General features: G+C 39.7%; 1 long non-coding RNA gene across 1 annotated transcript; it reads left to right on the top strand.

The window, feature by feature from the left end:
* Positions 1 to 817: 817 nt before the first annotated feature.
* On the top strand, positions 818 to 4,484 carry LOC113952265. Its single transcript, XR_003529482.1, has 2 exons — positions 818 to 3,174; positions 3,927 to 4,484. It is a non-coding gene; the product is annotated as an uncharacterized LOC113952265 (long non-coding RNA).
* Positions 4,485 to 7,186: the final 2,702 nt, after the last annotated feature.

Raw genomic sequence — 7,186 nt, 5'->3', positions numbered from 1 at the left:
TTTCAGTGGTAATATAATGACTTTCACCAAAGGAGGAAGAAGTCTTGATATATTTTTATCCTGTTAACCTGAGTTTGGAAGGTGTTGATTTCATAAATCACAAGGTCTGTCAGCAATTTTGTTGATGACATCAAGCTGTGTGGCGCAGTCAACATGCTGGAGGGAAGGGATGCCATCCAGAGGGACCTTGACAGGCCTGAGAAGTGGGCCCATGAGAACCTCAAGAAGTTCAACAAGGCCAAGTGCAGCGTTCTGTAGTCCTGCACCTGGACTGGGGCAATCCGAAGCATAAATACAGGCTGGACAGAGAATGGATTGAGAGCAGCTCTGACAAGAAGGATTTGGGGGTTGTGGTGGATGAGAGGCTAGACATGAGCCAGCAATGTGCACTTGCAGCACAGAAAGCCAAGTGTATCCTAGGCCACATCTAAAATAGCATGGACAGCAGGTTGAGGAAGGTGATTCTGACCCTCTACTCTGCTCTGATGAGACTCCACCTGGAGTACTGCATCCAGGTCTGGGGTCCTTGGCACAGAAAAGACCTGTTGGAGTGAGTTCAGAGGAGGACCACCAAGATGATTAGAAGGATGGATCACCTCTCCTGTGAGGAAAGGCAGAGGGAGTTGGGATTGTTCAGCCTGGAAAAGAGAAGGCTTCTGGGTGAACTAACAATGGCCTTCCACTACATGAAGGGAGCCTACAAGAAAGATGGGACAGAGACTATTTACAAGAGCAGGTAGCGACAGAACAAGGGGGAATTACTTGAAACTGAGTGAAAGTAGGCTTATATTAGGTATTAGGAAGATATTCTTTCCTGTGAGGGTAGTGAGGCACTGGAACAGGTTGTCCAGAGAAGCTGTGGATGCCCCATCCCTGTAAGACTTCAAGGCGAGGTTGAATGAGTCTTCGAGCAATTTGGTCTAGTAAAAGGTGCCTCTGCCCATGGCAGGGGGGTTAGAACTAGATGATCTTCAAGGACCCTTCCAAACGAAAGCATTGTATGATTCTATGATGTGATTAAGCAAATCTATCATATGCAAGTAGTGGCTTCAAAAAGTAAATTAATTACTATGTCTGTCAGAAGACTTTATTTTTCTTTACTCATAACTCACTATATTTTTAGAAATACTTGAGATGTGTCCAGGCATCAGAAACTTGCAGCTATTCACTGCAGCAGGTTGCAACCAAATGATCATTTTAAAGCAGTTCTTTTCCTTAATATGCCTCTTTCTTTTTACTAGTTGTAGTTAGTATTTGTCAAATTAGGACAAAGGTTTGTCATTAGTCTTTTTTCTTTAGACAATGATACACTTACTCTGTTGATAAGGGAAAGGGATTTGAAAAGTGCCTGACAAAGAGAAACGTCACAGAAAGTAAAACATGTAGTATATGGTAATATTATCCTACTGATTTTAATCTGATAGAGGTGTTGGGCTAATTAAGAAAGAATTAAACTACACATGACAGATACTGGTCACATTGTTTAATATACTGCTGGAGAATACACAGAACCATAGGGGCGATGAAAACATTACAAGAGCATACACAGAAAATACAATTGCTGCATGCAAGTATAGTGGGTTTTGCAAGTAAACATAGGATATTCTTTTGACAAGTGTAATTTTGTCATTAATACAGATTCTATATAGAAAAATATTTGTTAAGTGATTTTAAATGGTTTGGGGGTGGGGGGGACAGTGAAGAGCAGGGAATAACCCTTTGGCAGTTATTTACATGGGAAATGTTTGTATTATTCTCTTAATTTAAAATAATAGTTTTTCCTCTTCTGCAGTACCTTCAGGTGCCATTTTAAAATTAAAATAAATTATATTTCTCCAAGATGGAAAAATTTATGTTTCTCTGAGAAGTTGGCCTCATCAATAAGTTCATAGAAAACACTGTTTGGCACCTACATGGAGAAGCATCCAGAAAATATTATCTGTGTGAAACAGAGGGTTTTCTCCTCAGTAATTTTCTCTCTTTTTCTTGTATTGGTTTCGTTTCCATTAGATGTCTTGGAGCTCTGATTCAGAGCAAAATAGATTTACTGTTTCCTGAAAGAAGATTTATTAGCTTGGAGACGGTATGGTAAGATCAGTGAGATAATCTGTTTTAAGAGAAGAGGGTTAAGGTGGATATACAAGAGAAGGGTATGATAATTTTCAGTTTCATATTCTAAAGAGTGCCATGTTGATTCCAGAGCAAAAGTGGAAAAAAATCCACTCTGGGAATTAGGGGCTGTGCATCAGCATGGATGCTGCTGTGCATACCAGCTAATGCAGGCACAGGGCAGCTGATGGGACAGACAGACCCTTGTGCCTTGCTCCTGCACTGACTTCTGCTTCCCCTTCAGTTTGAGACGAGGGTCATTTAAAATAATACCGTCTACGACATAAGACCTTTGGCAACTTGTTCCTTCTTCAAAGTAGTTTAGTATTGAGGCAACTCTATAGCTGGGGAGGAATTTTCTGTCTTTCACGTAACTCCTTAAAATCAGGTGTTCCAGGGCATATCTTATGTACATTTACTAGAGCGTTGTATGCAATTCATTGTTGTGGTTTAGGAGAAGGCAGTATGTGTATTGTGCACAGCACATGTAAGTGACTATTGAAATGATACTGCAAGTCACAAATATACTCCCGATTTCATTACCCACACATTTCCCACTTCTTCACACACAGAACTATAATAAGCAGGGCTGGTTTAGGAGACTCTTTGGGATTTTAGCACAGCAAGTGGTCCCTAGTGGAGCTGGGAAGTGAAGGAAACTGTACCAGCTGGGAGCCAAATAGCAGTAATGCAGAACCTATGGGGAGATGATGCAGCTCATGAAGGGTTATAATACCATAGGTTACTGTAATTATTAAAGAAACAGGAAACACATAATAAACTCCCCCCTTATAAGCACTTCATATAAGAGAGATGCAAAATGGTAGAGTTGAAAGGGAGATAAGACTGTTCACAATCTGCACTCAAGCTGGATGTGGGTTACTCCCTTTCAGGTGTGTGGTCTAAGCTTCAGGTGATGGGAGTGGTTCTATGTTTTTTGAAGTTTTATTTTTTTTTCTTTTTTCATCTTCCTCCCGGCATATCGCTCTGCTTTCCCATGAGTGGTGTCACTAGCAAGAAAATAACCAGATGTCTCAGCCGGGCTGTTTCCATTTTTCTACCACAGTATATACTTACCCTCAGTCACCACGCTTGCTTTCTGCAGGTTTTCCTCTCTGCCTGAGCCTCACCTGAATAGTCTGTTCATTTTAAAAACACCATCAAAAACAAGAGAGAAGAAAAAACTTACCCTCACAAATCTCTTGCAAGTTCACCTCCAAATTTGAATCTGGTCTTTCTTTTTTTCAATCCTGTGACTTTATTTTCAAATTTGTTGAGCCTTTGCAGGCTTTGTGTCGCTTGCAGAGTCCTCGAAAGTGGATTACTATAAATTAAGAATAGACTCTTAGGGCTTTGAGAGTGACCATCCAGATTGAAAGTCCTTTTAACAAACTTACTCAGTTTAATGATAAAAAAATAATTTTCCAAACCACTCGGCCTTTAATAACAAAACACAAAAAAAATGAGGTACCCTGACAAAATGAAAGTAGCAAATCAACTTAGTATTGAAAAGTATAAAATGTTAATGGAAAGGGTACTTTTTAAGTAATATGTATGAGTGTTATACACATGAATATTGCATATATATTCCCTTAAAATAATCTAGTAAGGAAATAAAATATCCATTTGCATTTTTCTTTTGCGCATAGGTTTATTAAGATAATATATGTATCTTTTTATATGCTGAGCCATTGCTTTGTCTCTGTCTCAGCCTGTCCGAGGTGTATGAATATTGACTAATGTACAACCCATGGTGTATTATTGCTTACTTGAAGCATGACCTTGTTTTTTTTCTTAATTATATTTTTCCTTTGTAGGAAAGCAAGTTTACTCATTCTGAATCGTGCCAAACCGCATAATTTGGAAAGGAATATTGTGGCTCTACTTGGAAAGTACTAATTGGGCTTCAGCCATCACTGGGAAAGCTGTATAGTCTTTTATTATTTTAACTGGCCAAATGCCCTTTGTTACCACATTAACAGTCTCCCTATGGTGCCTGTAACTTTGATATTATTTTCACTTTCATGCTAAATTTGACCAGATGAAAGACAAAAACACTCCAATTTTGAAATAAAAAAATAGCATGTTTTGTTAATCCTGTATTTCAGAGGGAAAGTCTGTGAAAATGATAACCTTTGTGTGTTGGCCAAAGCTTTTTTCAGTAAACCCATCCTGCCAGCTGTTCCCATTGGCAAGAGGAAAGATAATATTTTGGTATCTTTTATTTCTCCATTTTAGAGCACAAGTTTTGCTTGTGCCATTGTTTAAATCATGCATGTTAACATTGGTCTGGCAAACAATAACGCACTTTATAAAAAGACCTCAGTTTGAATGGTATCACTGCAATGTTGCAATAAAGCTGATTTTGACTATTACATACAGCTTAAGTCACTTACTGCCTGTGGACTATTGCAGGTGCACTGGACTGTGCCGCTGAAGAAGTGCTTTCAAAGGCCTAAGGAAGACACTTGAACTAGATATATAATGGCACATTTTAATGCGATACCACCAGGAGCTAAAGATGCATAATACCTCAAAAAACTGGGCTCTCACCTATGTGCTTTTGGTCCTCATCTCACAAGGCAGATTCGACAAGGATCAGCTTGGAACTTAGGTCCAGTCCCTAGCAAACAAGCAGAGACACCCAGACAGGAACACCGGCATTTCTAAGAGACAAAAAGTGGTCACCTAAAGCATTAGGCTGAGACAGATACACTTGCTACTCTGAGAATACCTGAATGAGCACATGCACAGGGAATGTTCTCTCTCCAGATCCATCTTTGATTTCAAGTTTTAATTTCTGCTTACTTAAATGGTGTTCTCATAATGTTTGAGAACATCTTTCTTAGTTTACAGGTAACTTGAAGCCTGAGTGGTTACAGGCATATTGGATCTCACACCTTGGCAGAGGATTATTTCTGCTTATGTTCTGAGACAGCTCAGCACTAAAGATGTCCAAGGGGGGGGGAAAATCCTGATCCTGTAACAGTTCATTTGGATCCCTTGAAGGTTTCAAGGATTTCTTAAAGTCCTCAATGAGCATGACAAGCAAATTGATTGGGATAAAAGTAGGTCTCAAGTCTTTGCCTGTCTAGACATAAAGCCTCTTTCACTAAAATGGAGCATGAGGGAAGACGAGAGTCTCTTAAAACAAGAATTCCATTCATTTGTGCATTACTGTAATTATACTACTGTCTTAAATGCTATGAGATTGATGGTGCTTTGTGACATTCCCAGAATGTTTCAAAAGGGGGACAGTACAACCTTGCACTGTCTGAAAAAGAACTGAGCCCTCCCATCTATGAAAGCTGTCTTAGGCAACTCAGTGAATGTTGTAATGGCTCCTTCATAGCCTTTTACTTGTATTTGATAGTGTAAGACACATTCCAAGGAAAATAAGGATAGTTCCTGTATCTTGCTTGATTACTTATTGCTATTGTAACAGCTTGGTGCATTTTGTTAGCAAGGCCTAGCCCAACAACAACACTAATGATAACGTAATTATACCAGGGACAAAAGTTGTCATTTAAATACATTTCCTCTGATATCTGCACTATGCGAATTTAGAAAAAAAGTACTTTTTCAAGTTTTAATTTCCTCCAGAAGCATATAATCATTCAGTGCCTTTTCCTCTCCTTCAGGTTAGCTCTCATCACCACAGATACAGCTACAAGTACTTATCTGATGTTTTCTTTCCTGCTGAACTGCCAGAGTCTTTCAGGGTACATTTCAGGTAAGGTAAATCCATCAATCAAGTTCAGAAGCACTAGGGAAAAATGTTTTAAAATTACAAATACATTTTGGTAGCACTCTCACACATTACTTCCCCAAATTTGGCTTTTTGCAGTTAGCATGCCTTATGCAACAGCCTGCCCGGTCCCCATATGCCTCTGTGTTATTATTAATGCATACTGCAGTTTCACAAAGGTGTTCTGGATGGAACTTGTCCCAGAGAGCTTGGTCAGAGGGAAACTGTAAACCCCAGCCTCTCTGGAAGGCCAGAATTCCTATGCTCCTGTTCCAAAACACTGCAGTGGCTGGCCCAGCACTCCAGGGAACAGCACAAACAGGACAGCTGCTCGGGCATCACCAGGCAATGCGCCAGGCTCTGCCTTGCAGGTTAAGTTACTGACACTTGCCAGCTGCTCTTTGTGAGGGAGAACTCAAACACCTTCCTCTTACCTTACAAACACAGATATTGTAAATCATGCAATTATACCAATAAGTAGAGGTAGCGCATTGAGAGAAAAAGCAACATCTTCCATTTTTAAGTTTTGTTCAGAACAACTTCAAAATCATATACTGTCACATCATCTCAAATGAAGGGAAAAATAATTGGGGAAAAAAACCATCCACAGCCATGGTATTTGAAGTAGGCCGTGAAAGCCATCTGACCTGTCCTTTGAGTCTTTCAGTATCAAAGAGCTATGTTAACAATAACTGTAATGAAATTAGATTTATTATGCATGCATGAGCAATAAAAAAATTCCAAGAAATCTACTATGGTAGTAATCAAGGTTAAGAAAAAGAAAACCTCCCTTTCCTGCAGGCCTTTATTCGAAGGGGGTTTCCTAGAATCTACACAACACAGCAACGAAGTGAGGCCACGAAGCTGTAGGACCTGCAGCTTTTGTTTTCATGGATAGTTTTCAGTACAGGACTCAGTCCCCTCTGTGTTGGGTCTGAAGAAACCCAAAGCTTCTCGGAATGTAAGCTAGGAAGGGAGGAGTCTTTTTCTGGTACCAGTACCTATGAATGAACATTGTAAAGCCCGGTTGTCAACTCCCTCTTTAGTGAAATGTTGGTAGATTTATTCACAGTTAAACCCAAACGTTTTTGAAAGTGATTGTCTTCATAAAATTATCTCAGCCAGCAGCAAAGACAGGATTGAGCTGCTGTCCAGTGACTTTCTGTCTCACCTGCAGAGGTTCTTCCACCTGATAACCTTCAGTGACAGGATGCTCTCATGAGATTCATAATTTGCTTCAGTGTAACCAGACCTCAGACCCATGGCAATTTTGCAGTCCCCCTAAGAAGTTCATCTTTTAATTACCATTCTCAGTTTATCCCAGAATTT

This window comes from Corapipo altera, unplaced genomic scaffold (assembly GCF_003945725.1).
Source record: "Corapipo altera isolate COAL_440 unplaced genomic scaffold, ASM394572v1 60, whole genome shotgun sequence".
In the NCBI taxonomy this organism is placed as follows: Eukaryota; Metazoa; Chordata; class Aves; order Passeriformes; family Pipridae; genus Corapipo; species Corapipo altera.
Note: the sequence above shows the minus strand (reverse complement) of the source record. Positions and strands in the feature narration are given on the sequence as shown.